The sequence below is a fragment of the Pelophylax lessonae genome (genome assembly GCF_965119305.1).
Source record: "Pelophylax lessonae genome assembly, chromosome: 1".
Lineage (NCBI taxonomy): Eukaryota > Metazoa > Chordata > Amphibia > Anura > Ranidae > Pelophylax > Pelophylax lessonae.
In genome coordinates this window covers 334,557,773-334,575,313 of record NC_138768.1, presented here as the reverse complement: position 1 = coordinate 334,575,313, position 17,541 = coordinate 334,557,773, and the positions used below count along the sequence as shown (strand labels likewise).

The following is a 17,541-nucleotide window of genomic DNA, read 5'->3' as shown; positions in this document are numbered from 1 at the left end:
ATGTCTTCTGTACTGATAGAATGGCAATCTGTCTTGTTTACATAGGCAGACTGACATTCTGTCAGTGTACCGAACGATCAGCGGGTGCTGACGGAGATCGGGTCTGCGGTACCCCCTGATCAGCTCCCGATGTGTACGTGCACTCACGCCCGATGCCCGGAAGTGCGGGATCACGTATATATACACATCATCTGCACCCTGTGCTATGGGGCAGTCAGCAAGTGGTTACGTATTCCTGTGAGATACACAGCCTGAATTTTTTCTGTTCTCAGCTATTATTAGTGCTTGCTATCATACTTCATATATGCACTGTGCTTTGCCCATCTCTTTCTTTTGCTAAATATTTTTTTTTTTTTTATTAGTGGGGAAAAAGCAACAGCGCTCCCTTTTTCGCTGTCTTCTTGAGAGAATTGCTATGTTAATGAATGACTACACACAAACATTGGGAATACGTGACTGGCAAAGCATCACTCCCTCCTCCAGGGCTGCCTTGCCCGATCTGTGCAAACAAACAGTGTTATCCTGTCTCCAGGATCATATTTCAAAACTGATTAGCACAGGGTGATCCTGAGCAGGAACCAACAGACAGGAATGGAAAATGGATATTTGGAAGCTACACAGCCTGTTATGTCACAGCTAGTTAAATGCACACCAAAACTAGGCTAGACTGAGAAAACGTGCATTTTAGCTGCCTGGGATTGTTAGTGTCTACCAAAATAAAATATACAGCCTAGCCTTCATAGGCTGAGACTACTGAGGCTGATTTACTAAAGGAGTTGAGAATCTTCACTCAAAAAATGTGTGAATATTCACCTCAATTATCCAATCAGGATTTTTATTCAAGCGAGGGCTAACTGATTTGAGATTATTCATATTTTTCTTTGTCTTGTTTTATTTTAATGTTGCATGATTATACAGGTCAAAATCCTTTATTATTACCAGCAGCAGATTCAAATATTTGTGTGAAAACTACTAAAATGTTTTATTCCAGCACATTGATATCTAAAATTGAGTTTACACTGCCAGAGAGTTTGAACATTGTTCCCTCCCTAGAACAAATCATTCGGTTCCCCATATTTAACAATATTTATTTGATAATCAGAAATTACAGTATGACATAATTACATTTTCCTGGTTTTAATTAACTGATCTGGACGTTCACGGCTCGCTCCATTGGTTTCAATGGAGCAAATCATTTCAAACTGCGCATGAGTTAATATTTACAGCCAATTACCACCATTCCTTCACAACAGCACTGAATTATTTTACAGATCTATCAAAGAAATGCCTACCAGCAATGGCAGGCAAACAATTCCCAAGTTGGCTGCATGCATGTGTATTGGGTGTAATGTAAGATTTTAGGGTCTACCTCTATTTGGGTTACCACCTCATCCCTTTAATCCAGGACACATATTAATTACACAGGTTCTGAAGCTGATATAATGCACAAGTGAGTTTAATTACCACCTTAATTAGCCACAGAACCTGTGTAATTAATATGTGTCCTGGATTAAAGGGATGAGGTGGTAATAACCCTAATATGACCTTTTTTTTTTTTTTTTTTTTTTTTTAATTAAACCAATTTTGCCCAAATCTTTTGAGCTTCTCCATGCATATGGCAAAACCACCAGAAACCAACTAAGATCTGAAACATGAAAAGGTAATTTATGACAATATGGGATAGATTTACTAAAACTGGAGCACTCAGAACCTGGTGCAGCCCTGCATGGTAGCCAATCTGCCAATTAGATTTGGCAATAAAACCTAGAAGCTGATTGGTTTCTATGCAGAGCCGCACCAGATTTTGCATGCTCCAGTTTTAGTAAATAACCCCTAGTTCTCAGCTCTAGACCTAGTATGCTCACCTGGGCAACCAAGAAACTGAGATAATTACCAAGCTAGCAATATTTATTAAATGACCACTGCAACGAAAATGATTCTCACAAATGTGACCTGATAAAGGGTACTGGACTTGAGAAATTATTATTATACAGGATTTATATAGTGCCAACAATTTACTTAGTGCTTTACAATGTAGAGGGGGGGAAAGTATAATTACAATACAGTTCAATAGAGAAGGCATAGGAGGGCCCTGCTCATGGAGCTTACAATCTAAAGGACAACTATTTTAGAACATGTCTACTTTAAAGGACTATTATTGTGGAATATTTTGAATTCTGACAAATATATGTATGTAGTTAACTCATGTATTAATGGCACTTTTCCACTGCAAGTACCGGCTCAGCTCTACTCGGCCCTGCTTGGCCCGGTTTGCTTTTCCACTGCTGGTACCCCATGGTACGGTACGGTATGGTTTGCTTTTCCACTAAAGTAGTACTAAAGTTAAAGCGGAGTTCCAGCCTTTTCACTCACCTGTCCAACGGTCCAGCGATGCGGCCGCCCGAAGCCTCGATCCTCTTCCCTCTGGTCTCGGCGGCGCCGGCATCACTGCTGTGGGCACCCGGCTGTGACAGTTTGCGGCTTCACAGCCGGGTACCCACTGCGCATGCGCGAGTCGCGCTGCGCGTCTTGATTGGCCGGCAATCTTCTGGGACCTCTGACATGTCCCAGAAGATTGCAGGGAGGGAGGGGGAGAGGAGAACTTCCGTTCAGGGCGCCGCGGCGCTCTGAGCGAAAGTGGGAGCGGGTACCTGTCAAAACTAGGTACCCGCTCCCCCCCCCCAAAAAAATGACATGCCAAATGTGGCATGTCAGGGGGTTAGAATTCCTAAAGCGGAAGTTCCACTTTTGGGTGGAACTCCGTTTTAAGTGGGTGGGATAACAACGATTCTCTGACCAATCAGTGGCTAGTAGTGACTGCATGCAAAGGATTGTGGGATATAGTACCGGTATGGTACCTCTTGGAACCACAATCGAGGTGGTACTGTTTTTGAGAGTCGTACCATTCGGGTTCCATTCAGTGGAAAAGCGCCGCCGTACTGTACCGAACCGTTCCTACACCGTACCATGCGGTACCAGCAGTGGAAAAGCACAAAAGCGAGCCGAACCGTTCGGTTCCATGCAGTGGAAAAGCACCATAACAGTATTTATTATAGTCCCTTTTCATTTAACATGCATTATGTACGCTTTTCTCAGCATCTGCATGTGGTTTATGCTTGGGACCGAGTGTAACACAATAGCAAGGGTGCTTTCAGGGGTCACTTTTTATCTCATAGTTTAAATCTTACAAAAACAAAAAAATAAAAAACTGTTGCTGCAACTGCTTAGGCATCCCTCATAACAGCCTTGTACTTTGTCCCCACACCTGTCACTGTCTTTCTGCTGAACAGCTTAAATCTGCATATAAATATGAAGAAAAAGTAGATTACGGCAGAAGAGATCAGAAAAGGGAATTTGTATAAGGATACTACTATAACTTTAAATAATACGGTGTTGAAACATGAATTTTAGGAGACGTATTTTAGCCATAAAGTGCGTCAGTGTCGGGGTCAAGTATCTGGTCTTGTTTACTTGAGTGAACATTGATGTGTGAAACCAAAGGCTTGTTGTGTTTACTGCTAGAGCTCAATAGCTGTGGAGCTACCTACAATGCACTGCAAGCATCGTGAGTGTCTGATTCCTGTTAGATATTTCAGGATGAATCATCTTTCTAGGCCTGAATATGGAGGTGTAAAAAGTAAACAGTGTCTGGGGTTACTATGAATAAAAAAACATGTTTCTTTTAAGGACTATTAACGTAATTCCAGCAATTATGTCCAAAAAACAAACATAATCCTACTTTAAATCTGCAGGCTATAAAAAGCAAAGCTCTCCTTTAATTACTTTCATTAAATATCTCATTACTATCTTATAACTGGCTGTGTAGTAGAAAATAATACACAGTAGCCTAATACTCAATTCACACATTAGACTGCCAGAATCCATGCTGTCATAATATTATCACACATCGACTCCAACTCCATATTAAGTAGATATCAGTTAGCACTACTGTATAATATGTGTACTTCATGTTTTTGGTGCAAAGATAGTTGTAAAAAGGCAGGCAGGATTATTAGGTGATTGACTCGAGCATACGTTCACAAAGCTGCCCTCATCACATCAATCTAAAATACAAAGCTTAGATATATAAAAAAAATCGGTTGCTGATATAGAACTACATAAGACAGCAGAAGCCATTAATATTAGGAAGCCACAATTCTGCTGAGGATTGCCTTTCTCCAGCAGCAAGAACTGCCCTGATTCACTGAGACAGTTGCTCAATCCCAGTCAATAGGTTCATTGTTAAAAACAGTTGTGCTGTGCAGTCTGCATCCCATCTCTATGGAATAGATGTACACCGCAACAGGGCTTTGACAATTGGGATTTCTACCAACCAATCCTTTGTAGTGAAAATACAAGTTCAAGGCTATATGACTGAGCAGTGTCCCCTTCCACATGGCCAGGATAAGGCTTGCATATTCCTCCCTGCAGGAGAACAAAGGAATGCAGAGCCCAAGCTCCCCCCGCTCCTCCCATTCACGTGTTCAGCCCTCAACCACAACAAGCACCCCACCACATATACACTGCTGGATCTCATTGTGTGTGCAATTATTTATGATCCACCAAGGACACGGGGACTGTCTACGACATTGTTACATGCATGTCACATTCACGGCGAGTGACGGGAATGCCAAAAAGCCAGCACATCCTGCACTGCCCTGATTAGAGCTATAGAACAATTAGATGATCAGGGAAATTATTCAATGAAAGCCTATCGGTGGGGAAAAATGAAAGAACGCGCCGCACTGTCCTGGCTAGAAAAATTAAGACGATGGGGATCTAGCCTTAGGGGATTAAGATATATTCAATGAATGTCTATCGGTGGGGAAAAATTAAAGAACGCGCTGCACTGTCCTGGCTAGAAAAATTAGGCGATGGGGATCTAGCCTTAGGGGATTAATATATATTCAATGAATGTCTACCAGTGGGCAAGTAATTAAAGCACACCCTACACTGCCCTGATCAGGGGTCTAGAATGGTTATATGATGGGGGAATTTAGTCAATGAATGTTATTGATGGGTGGGGGAGCAAAAAAAGTACACCCTGTACTGCCTGGATTACGAGTCTAGAATGGTTATATGATGGGAGAATTTATTCAATGAATGTGTACGGGTGGATAGTAAATAAAGCACAACCTGCACGGTCTTAATCAGAGGTCTAGAACAATTAGGTAGTGGGGATCTAGTCTAGAGGGGTTATTCCGTCATAATCAGAGGTCTAGAACAATTAGGTAGTGGGGATCTAGTCTAGAGGGGTTATTCCGTCATAATCAGAGGTCTAGAACAATTAGGTAGTGGGGATCTAGTCTAGAGGGGTTATTCCGTAATAATCAGAGGTCTAGAACAATTAGGTAGTGGGGATCTAGTCTAGAGGGGTTATTCCGTAATAATCAGAGGTCTAGAACAATTAGGTAGTGGGGATCTAGTCTAGAGGGGTTATTCCGTCATAATCAGAGGTCTAGAACAATTAGGTAGTGGGGATCTAGTCTAGAGGGGTTATTCAGTTAAAGTCTATCAGAAAATAAAGCTCAACCTGCACTGCCTTGGCTAGAACAATTAGATGATGGGGATCCAGCCTGAGGGGATTGAGATATATTCAATAAAAGTCTATCAGTGTAGGAGTCAACAAAGCTCTACCTGCACTGCCTTGGCTAGAACAATTAGATAATGCACTGTCCTGATCACGGGGCTAGAAAAGTTAGATGATGGGGCCATTTTTTCAATGAATGTGTATGGGTGGGTAGTAAATAAAGCACACCCTGCACTGTCCTGATCAGGGGTCTAGAACAATTAGACGATGGGGGATTTTTTCAATGAAAGTGTATGAGTGGCGGAGTAATTAAACAATACCCTGTACTGTCCTGATCAGAAATCTAGAATAATTGGATAGAGGAAATTATTCAATGAATGTGGGGAAGTAATTAAAGTAAACCCTGTACTGTCCTGATCAGAACAATTAGATGACGGGAAAATGATTCAATGGATGTGTATTAGTGGGGGAGTAATTAAAGCACACCATGTACTGTCCTGAACAGGGGTCTAGAACAATTAGGTAGTGGCATTCTAGTCTAGGGGGAGTTATTATCAGTGCACTTGGGACTGATGACTTTGTCTATATATCATCATCCTATTTCCACATGTAATCCCCCAGATGAGCCAGGCTAATGACACCGTAATGGACGCTAAAGAGCCAACGAGCGATCCACGACACGACTCTAACACTATGCCAAATATAGAGCCGTGTGTTATTTTTACCCAGCATGGCAGCCCTTCAGGAACATGATCTCACCCACCCATTGTCTGCTCTCCACTCCCTATCCCTATTATCCCTCCATGCCATGACTTTCCTCCCCCTCTGTAGTGCTGAGATTGTCCCAGTATCTTTTGTAAAAGGCTTAGAAAATCGCCCCATCAGCTCCCCTTTCACACACACAGTCAGCGAATGCTGAGGTTACATAATACAACATTTCCAGGAACTCCTGTTTGTGTGTGTGTGCCGGCAACAGGAGACAGGACCTGGTACGGCTCATCGCTGCCATTCACAGATGACACCGCAATTCCTTCTCATTCATTTACTGATCATCACTATAATTCCTTCTCAATCATTCACTGATCATCACTATAACTCCTTCTCATTCATTCACTGTTCATCACAATAGTTTCTTCTCATTCATTCACTGATCATCACTATAATTCCTTCTCAATCATTCGCTGATCATCACTATAATTACTTCTCATTCACTGATCATCACTATAATTCCTTCTCAATCATTCACTGATCATCACTATAATTCCTTCTCAATCATTCACTGATCATCACTATAATTCCTTCTCAATCATTCACTGATCATCACTATAATTCCTTCTCATTCATTTACTGATCATCGCTATAATTCCTTCCCATTCATTCACTGATCATCGCTATAATTCCTTCCCATTCATTCACTGATCATCACTATAATTTCTTCTCATTCACTGATCATCACTATAATTCCTTCTCATTCACTGATCAGCACTATAATTCCTTCTCATTCATTTACTGATCATCACTATAATTCTTTCTCGTTTGTTCACTGCCCATCACTATAATTCTTTCTCGTTTGTTCACTGCCCATCACTATAATTCCTTTACTGATCATCACTATAATTCCTTCTCATTCCCTCATCACTGTAATTCCTTCTCATTCGTTCACTGATCATCATTATAATTCCTTCTCATTTACTAATCATCACTAGATCTGTGCTACATAGGGTGATGCTGGATCCATGGTAGCCTCCAATCAGGATAGTTTGTGAACAATAGAGGAAGATTCCCACACATGGTTTCCTTGTAGTGGAGGATGACATGCTGCTTCATTAGGTAACTGATGGATCTCCTGCACCAAATCTCACAATCAATACATAGAGCGACAACAACAAGCTGGAGCCCCGCCGCCTCCCTCCAGCTCTACACACAGCACACGGGTTATGCAATGTATGAAAGAACGAGTGAGCCGAGCCCTCCCCCGACTCCCAGACAACAAAAGGACAAATCATTCCACCAAACACTTCACCTACCGACCCGCACTGCACACTCTATAGGTGACGATCGCAGCACCCCACACATACACACTCTATATACACTGTATATATATATATATATATATATATATATATATATATATATATATACATATATACACACACTCTTTATACACATTGTGTGTGTGTGTATATATATATATATACATATACACACTCTATGGGTGACAATCACAGCACCCCACACATACACACTCTATATACACTGTATATATATATATATTATATACACTGTATATATATATATATATATATATATATATATATATATATATATATATATATATATATACACACACACACTCTTTACACACATACACATTGTGTGTGTATATATATGTATATATATATATATATATATATATATATATATATATATATATACATATACATACTCTATGGGTGACAATCACAGCACCCCACATACTGGATATATATATATATATATACACACACATGCACACTCTATTGTACACACACATACACATTGTGTGTATATATATATATATATATATATATATATATATATACACACACACACTATATAGATGATGATCACAGCATCCCACACACATACACACACTGTGTATATATATATATATATATATATATATATATATCTATACATACACATTATATATATATATATATATATATATATATATACATATACACACATATATATACACACACACTCTATACACATTGTATCTATATATATATATATACACACTATATAGATGACGATCACAGCACCCCACACATACCCACTCTATATAATATACACACACAATATATACAGACTTCCATACACGTGCAGTGCTCTCCACTGTTTTGATGTCAGTGTTGATGATAATTGCAATCAGTGAGAGGTGGATGCTTGTGAGAGATCCATTCACCTAGAGCACACACATGTATATGTAAATCAGGAGCCAATCCCAGAGGAAGCACTGCTGACACATGTCACAGATCAATGGCTGCATTCTCACATTACCTGTCAGAGCTGCGATCAAAGGCAAAAAGTATCCTTAGGACATGTTAGTATCCAGAGATGAGCGATGAGCTGCAGTAAGGAAGGGATGCTAGGTTAGGAGAGTGATGGTGAATCGGGCGGTGAGTGCAGTGTGTACGAGCTCCCGTCCCTACTCCAGTCTCCAGCCTGTAGAGATCTGTGTTAGTAGGTCAATACTCCTCAGTGTTACTCTCTGTGCACTTCCAGGCTTTGCGCTGACTCAAGCGAGCTCCGCCCATCGGGCCAATGGTTTGAGCGGCGCTTTGAGTCGGCGACCAATGGGAGTGCGGAGCCGGAGACAGGGGGCGGGGGGTGGAGAAAGAATGAAGAAGTCTGCTTGTGAACACAGTGTGACTGTAGAACGTGGAGCTCTTGTCCTGTGGATTGCATAACCAGAGCCGGAGGGAGAAGGATGGGAGGAAGGGGTGGGGGGGAACATTTACGTAACCGGCCGACGGGAATACATAGTGCTGTGGCGGAGGGTTAACCCCTTCGAGGCACAGGGTGGCACCGACACAAGGGTAGCCTTTGTTTATATGGGGAATGAATGAATGAATGGAGAGGTTGCAGTGTGTGAAGGGACATGGTGGGGGTTAGTAACTGTCAGGGTGGTGATGATGATGACGTCACTGAGGACAGAGGGAACGTCAGCGGGCTGAGTAAATGAGCGGCGTGGTGTACGGTGACACGTTGTAGTCTATTGTCTATGATCAGCGCTCTATCCTCTTCCAGGAAAGCAGCCATCACATTATTCCTTTCTACCTGATCCTGTCATCTATCTAGTCACCCCATTCAATCAATTCCATAGCCCAGGGGCGTAACTGCAGGGGTTGCAATCGCTACCGGGCCCCATGCTCCAGGGGGCCCGGTAGCAAACCAGTGGGTGAACTTCCAGGATCGCAAAGGTCACACTTGCGACCGGACCCTGGCATTGCACCACTGTGGGGAGGCCCCAAGATTGCAGAAAGGGGGCCCACAAGATTGCAGGAAGGGGGCCCACTGCAGAACCTGTGAAAGAATCCTGCTGCGGGACCGTAATAAAAGGCCATGCAAAGAGTGTAAAGAGCCCCAGGATTAGTGGGAAGAGCCCTGGGCTTGAAGGTAAGGGCCCCGGCCAGGGGTCTGGGGGGCCCTTCATGGTTTCTTGCATCAGGGCCCTGAAGGTTCTAGTTACGCCTCTGCCATAGCCCTTTCCTTTGTAATCCTCACACATGAACAAAGCCTACCCCGCTATAGTGTGTTATTGTCTCAATCCAGAGCACTACACACCATCCGAAAAATACCGCTTTCATAGCGATCGTACGATAATCTGATTATTAGTACACAGCTTTCAAGAGCCAATCATGACAGTTCATGCTAACCTGATGGTCAAACAATACATGGGATGACACCAGACCTCTGGATCTTTATTATCGGGGTGATTATAAACTTTTTGTTTGTCCCCAAAATATACTCTCCTACATGATCTAGCTTGAATTATAAGTATCAGATACAAACCATTGCATTCAACTCGCAGGCACACTGCCATATGCAAATCGCTGAGGGTATCAATACAAAGTTAACCACTTTAGCCCCAGCCCTATTTCGGACACTTTTTGTTCACAAGTTAAAACCAGTATTTTTTCCTAGAAAACTACTTAGAACCCCCAAACATTATATATATTTTTTTAGCAAAGACTCTGGAGAATAAAATGTCGGTCATTGCAAAATTTTTTGTCACGCGGTATTTGCGCAGCGGTCTTTAAAACGCCATTTTTTTGGAAAAAATTTGAAAAATCACATTTCACTGCATTTAAAAAATACTAAACAGTAAAGTTAGCCCATTTTTTTTGTATATTGTGAAAGATGATGTCACGCCGAGTAAATAGATACCAAACATGTTACGGTTTAAAATTGCGCCCCCCCGTGGGATGGCGACAAACTACGGTCAATAGAGATCTCAATCTGCGACGCTTTAAATTTATTTAACGGTTACCAGTTTAGAGTTAGAGTGTAGCTCTTTTTTTTTAATTATTGCCCACGCTCTGGCGATCGCGGCGATACCTCACATGTGTGGTTTGAACAGCGATTTCATTTGCGGCTCGACTTGCGTATACGTTTTTTTTTGTGCGCGAGCTAACGGTGACGGGGACGGCTAAATTTTTTTTTTTTTTCCTATTTATTTTTTCTTTTTTTTTAAACTTTATTACAGGTTTTTAAAAAAAAAAAAAATCTGATCACTTTTATTGCTGTCACAAGCAATGTAAACATCCCTGGTGACAGCAATATGTCGTGACAGGTACTCTTTATGGAGGGATCGAGGGTCTAAAAGACCCTAGACCCCTCCACTACACTTCCCTGTATGCAAAACGCCGAAAACGGCATTTTTGCATACAGCCGTTTTTCAAATCTGCCGCCTTTTGCAGCACAGTAACCCGGACGTGACGTCATGGACGCCGCCTCCGGGTTACGTCATCGAAGACCCGATCGATGCCGTTTCCGGCATTCATCGGGACTCCATCCAGCCGGCGGACGTGCCGGCTGGGTGCTCGGGGCTCCCGGTGGGACGCGGAAGGCGGCGGGAGGGGGGGGACGTCCCCTCCCGCCCCCCCGGGTAACGATCGAGCGGCTCCCGAGCCGCATCGATCGTTACCGACGGAAAGCCGACCGTCGGCTTCAAACAACGGTACCGGGATGATGCCTCTAGCTAGAGGCATCATCCCGGTATAACCACTCAAAGTCAGCCGACGTAGAGGTTACGTGACTGGTAGTAAAGTGGTTAATGACACCCTCAGATCAGTTTGTATATCGCAGTATGAACTGTCAGTCCGGACATAAATCAGATGGTGTAGATGTAAACACCCATGTGATCCGATTCTGGTGTGAGCCCAAAAAAGGGTCCTGTGCGAGTTGTGGCCAAATGTGATGCAAATTCAGCCATACAATCTGCATCGCAGAGACATCGCATGTGATTTGCAGAGCAGTGCGCTCCAAATCACATGCGATGTCTGTCATCACACATATGTAAGCCGGGACTTATATCCTCATTCAGTGTCATCTCCCTTTACTACTCTTCCCTCTCCCGTGCAGGCCATGCTGGGCTGATCACTCAACTGTGGGGCTAAAACTCCTGACTAAGGTGGGCTTTCTTTTTTGACCCCTTGTGGGTTTAGCGACGTAGGTCGCAGCAGCTTTGCCAGATGGATGTTTGGTAGCAGGCAACAGCAAAAGTCCTGTGTATTTCTTTTAAAATGATACAGTATTCTATTACTGTTGTGCGGCTTTATAGGGAAAAAATCATGTGGTACTCGCCCCTGAAGAAGAAAATGTTCAGTTCAGTAAATCCAGCAATAGTATTATATAGAACCGCGCTGATATTTTAGTGTATGTTAATGTCTTGTTTTTTATATACATTTTAATAAAGTATATTGTTACATTTTAAATTATGTTGATAGTGATGCCCTTAACCACTTTACCACCGGAGGATTTTCCTGCTAAAAGACCAGAGGGTTTTTTGCGATTTTTTACTGCGTGACTTTAACGGACAATTGCGCGGTCGTGCGACGCTGTACCTAAACGAATTTCACGTCCTTTTTTTCCCACAAACAGAGCTTTCTTTTGGTGGTATTTGATCACCTGTGCGATTTTTTGATCACGCGCTATAAACAAAAAAAGAGCGTAATTTTTGCAAAAACAACAATATTTTTCACTTTTTTTTATATGAAATTCCCCCCAAAAAAAATGTAAAAATCAAAATTTTTTAACATTTTCGGCCAATTTGTTTTACGCTACCAATGTTTGGTAAAAAAAATCGCAAAAAGCGTATTTTGATTGGTTTGCGCAAAAGTTATCGCGTTTACTAACAAAGGGAAAGATTTTTGTCATTTTTGGTGTTTTTTTTTTAAACGAGTAATGGCGGCGATCTGCGATTTTTTTTGCGGTACTGTGACATTGCGGCGGACAGATCGGACCCTTGACTGACATTTTTGACACTTTTGGGGGTACCAGTGACATTACTGCAGTAATCAGTGCTATATATATGCACTGTTACTGCAAAAATGACACTGGCAGGGAAGGGGTTAACAGTATTGGACAGGGAGGGGTTAAGTGTGTCCTAGGGGCGTGATTCTAACTGTGCAGGGACAGGTCTACTAGTGTAAAAACAGAGATCAACAGTTCTACATAGTAGAACTGTCTGATCTTCACTTTTACACAGGGAGAACTGACAGGCGGCTTGTTTACACAAGCCGCTCTGTCTTTCTCCCGCTGTACCGGCGATCGTAGTGTGACCGGCGGACATCGGGTCCGCTAGTCACACTACCGCACTCCTCCGAGAACGAGCCGAGGCGGGCGCACGCCTCAGCGGGCGCGCGCCCGCCCGCCCGCTATTGGCTCTAGAAGGAGTGACAGGCGAGCGACGTAGACCTACGTCACTCTGCCTGGCCGGGGCCGACTGCCGCAGTAAATATACTATGCGCAGTCGGCAACCGGTTAAAAATCCCGCCAAAGGGGGTTCTGTCCATACAGTCCAGTTACTAGGAATGCGGGCACTATATTCTCTAAACAGTAATCAACCCCATTCTCATCTGATATTGGTGTACGTTTAGTAAACTGAGAAGTTTTCTCTCAGTTCACTTCTCGGCAGTTCTCAGAGAAAAAATATCTCCTCTGGCACCCAGTTTAGAAGGCGGAGAACTTCACTTCTCACAGGGTGATCAGAGGAGATGTTTTTTCTCTGAGAACTGCCGAGATCCGTGTATAACTGGGTAGACTGCCTGTAATCTCACGAGATATTGTGTGACATTACAGCCGCCCCTAAATTTAAAAAGTGAAACTAAAGTTTAAAAGAACTCGTAATGACATGTTCTGACACATGAAAACATATCTATACACACACATGCACAGTATATATACATATATACAGACAATATATATATATATATATATATATATATATATATATATATACACACACACACACATATATATATATATATACATACATATATATATATACCAGTGCATACAGTATGTATATATATATATATATACACCAGTACATACAGTATATATATATATATATATATATACACACACATACACCAGTATATATATATATATATATACAGTGGGTACGGAAAGTATTCAGACCCCCTTAAATTTTTCACTCTTTGTTATATTGCAGCCATTTGCTAAAATCATTTAGGTTCATTCTTCTTCCTCATGAATGTACACATAGCACCCCATACTGACAGAAAAACACAGAATTGTTGACATTGTTGCAGATTTATTAAAAAAGAAAACTGAAATATCACATGGTCCTAAGTATTCAGACCCTTTGCTGTGACACTCATATATTTAACTCAGGTGCTTTCCATTTCTTCTGATCATCCTTGAGATGGTTCTACACCTTCATTTGAGTCCAGCTGTGTTTGATTATACTGATTGGACTTGATTAGGAAAGCCACACACCTGTCTATATAAGACCTTCCAGATCACAATGCATGTCAGAGCAAATGAGAATCATGAGGTCAAAGGAACTGCCTGAAGAGCTCAGAGACAGAATTGTGGCAAGGCACAGATCTGGCCAAGGTTACAAAAAGATTTCTGCTGCACTTAAGGTTCCTAAGAGCACAGTGGCCTCCATAATCCTCAAATGGAAGACGTTTGGGACGACCAGAACCCTTCCTAGAGCTGGCCGTCCGGCCAAACTGAGCTATCGGGGGAGAAGAGCCTTGGTGAGAGAGGTAAAGAAGAACCCAAAGATCACTGTGGCTGAGCTCCAGAGATGCAGTCAGGAGATGGGAGAAAGTTGTAGAAAGTCAACCATCACTGCAGCCCTCCACCAGTCGGGCCTTTATGACAGAGTGGCCCGACGGAAGCCTCTCCTCAGTGTAAGACACATGAAAGCCCGCATGGAGTTTGCTAAAAAGCACCTGAAGGACTCCAAGATGGTGAGGAATAAGATTCTCTGGTCTGATGAGACCAAAATAGAACTTTTTGGCCTTAATTCTAAGCGGTATGTGTGGAGAAAACCAGGCACTGCTCATCACCTGTCCAATACAGTCCCAACAGTGAAGCATGGTGGTGGCAGCATCATGCTGTGGGGGTGTTTTTCAGCTGCAGGGACAGGACGACTGGTTGCAATCGAGGGAAAGATGAATGCGGCCAAGTACAGGGATATCCTGGACAAAAACCTTCTCCAGAGTGCTCTGGACCTCAGACTGGGCCGAAGGTTTACCTTCCAACAAGACAATGACCCTAAGCACACAGCTAAAATAACGAAGGAGTGGCTTCACAACAACTCCGTGACTGTTCTTGAATGGCCCAGCCAGAGCCCTGACTTAAACCCAATTGAGCATCTCTGGAGAGACCTAAAAATGGCTGTCCATCATCGTTTACCATCCAACCTGACAGAACTGGAGAGGATCTGCAAGGAGGAATGGCAGAGGATCCCCAAATCCAGGTGTGAAAGACTTGTTGCATCTTTCCCAAAAAGACTCCTGGCTGTATTAGATCAAAAGGGGGCTTCTACTAAATACTGAGCAAAGGGTCTGAATACTTAGGACCATGTGATATTTCAGTTTTATTTTTTAATAAATCTGCAAAAATGTCAACAATTCTGTGTTTTTCTGTCAGTATGGGGTGCTATGTGTACATTCATGAGGAAGAAGAATGAACCTAAATGATTTTAGCAAATGGCTGCAATATAACAAAGAGTGAAAAATTTAAGGGGGTCTGAATACTTTCCGTACCCACTGTATATATATATATATATATATATATATTCACACATACATACACCCACAAACACACATACATACATACAATATATACATTCATTTTGAACCCACTGGTGCTGATATATAGGAGGAAAGAAGTCTTCTTCCTCTTATCACACAACTTCTCCCCCTGATTCTCCATCTCTGAGCTGGAGAAGCAGGAAGAGGAGATCTTCAAAGAGAAGCACAGTGATAAGGTGACATCATGTGTTACTAAACTGGCCGTTTCTGTTGCAGTGAATGCAAGCCATTTGTGTACTGAGATGAGAAGAGAAGACTATGTTCTCCACTACTCTTCTCATTAATTTAAACCGGCAATGCTCTGAGACAAGCCGTGATCATCCAGATCTCGGCTTATCTCAGTTTACTAAACATACACCATTGTCCGCTTGGGCAAGGAATCTGGATAACAGATCATACAATTTTCATTGAAAGGGGACCTCCACTTTAGTGGGGAAAAAAATAGCAAATAAAGAAAAAATAATATAGTGTAATCAATTGTGACACAAATCATATTGTAATTGAATGGTATTAAAAATTACCTTTCCTTTCCAATTTACAGTCATTGTAATTTTCTGAAAATGCAATATGGCTACCTGGAGGTGTTCTGTACACGGAATGTGTACTGACCACACCCCAGAAACATCATTTCCTGCTCGTGTGATTGGCTCACCACTTTTCCCAGAAGTCCGCCTAAGATACAAGTCATCGAGGAATTGGAATTGTGCATTAGCAGGAGTGGCAACCTGAATGCATGGAGTAAATAATGTGCCACATCCTAATGAAAATTGTTGAAGCTGGGGATATAGATATGGACTTCCAAGACACTTGTATAAAAAGGTATCAAAACTGATGTACTGTATACATAAAAATGATAATTTAAAGAGCAAACAACATAAAACATTGTTAAACAAGACAAGTGTAACAAAATCATAACCCCTAGTAGAAAGTACAGTTAACTAGCCAAGTCCCCTAAGGGGATAGTGATACAAATACCAAGAGCCCCTCAGGGGATGTCAGCGTGACTGCCATGCTGTTTGGGGATCGATGGAGTATCAGCTCAACATGTTTCGCAAACTTTGCTTCTTCAGGAGCGTGACTCCCACTGAACGTAAATAGAAAACTGGAATGGTTGGTAATTGCAGTATGGATCCACCGGAGGTACAATATGGCCAGTGAAGCTACTAGGTAGACCTAAAGATATAGGTATATAATATGAAGGGGTCCATGAAAAGGAAAATTATTTCCACAGATTCTTGTAAGTATCAAGGGTATTAATTATATGCTGGAAGCTTCTTAGTGACACAGATCACCCCATATATAAGCAGTAATGGCTGTAGTATTCCCAAGAAGGACCAATACAAGGTGGTATGAGGTCCATGCAGTAAAAAAAAAAAAAAGAATCTGATGGTGGATCCAAAATGCAGCCACCAAAACCCTATAGGGAAACTGCCGCCAAGTATATTATATATATCATATGATATACTATGGAGGCGGTTTCCCCATAGGGTTTTGGCGGCTGCATTTTAAAGTATGACAGAATAAAAAATCGGAAGTGATGTAAAATGTTGTAGTGTATTTGTATTGTATTTTGGAACCACATCTGTGCTGATTAAAGTGTAACTCCACTTTTGTTAAGAAAAAAACATTCCCCTTCTGGGCGATCTCTGTACATTACAAGGATTTTAACAAACTTTGTTGCATATTCCTACCTTTTGTTATTCTGAAGAAATCACTGTTTGTTCCTCTGTACTAATGTGGGAAAGTGAGTCTAATGGGAGTGGTTTCATAATTATCAATCAGCTGTGCACCTGCAGGGCACTAATATAGAAAATTGCAGGGTTTGCATCCTTTTAGGCCTGGTTCACACTGGTGCGACATACGTTCTGACTTTTGGACCACGTGTCGCATGATGTGTACAAATCAATGGTTCCCCAGGAGAGCTGTCTTAAGCGGTCTGACACAAGTCAGTCCGACTTTGCAAAAGGTTCTTTTCACTACTTTGATTCACTACTTTCACTACTTCAGCCCATGCAATATCATTTGTGTTGGATCAAAGTCGGATTCTAGTCCCAACCATCTGACTTGTGACATCCGACCTGGTCCTTACAGTAACAGGAAAATTAATTTATGTCACACTGGGAATGTTTTGATTTGTCAAAAAACAAATCATGCTATCTCAAAGTT

The 17,541-nt window shown here is 41.9% G+C and overlaps 1 protein-coding gene across 1 annotated transcript in view; it reads right to left on the bottom strand.

The window, feature by feature from the left end:
- Window positions 1–8,415, bottom strand: part of NFIL3 (nuclear factor, interleukin 3 regulated) — a 31,414-nt gene extending 22,999 nt beyond the window's left edge. The window contains exon 1 of the mRNA XM_082243132.1: window positions 8,394–8,415. The gene's annotated coding sequence lies outside the window, so the exon portion shown is untranslated. The remainder of the gene's footprint in view (window positions 1–8,393) is intronic.
- Between the last annotated feature and the right edge of the window lie 9,126 nt (window positions 8,416–17,541).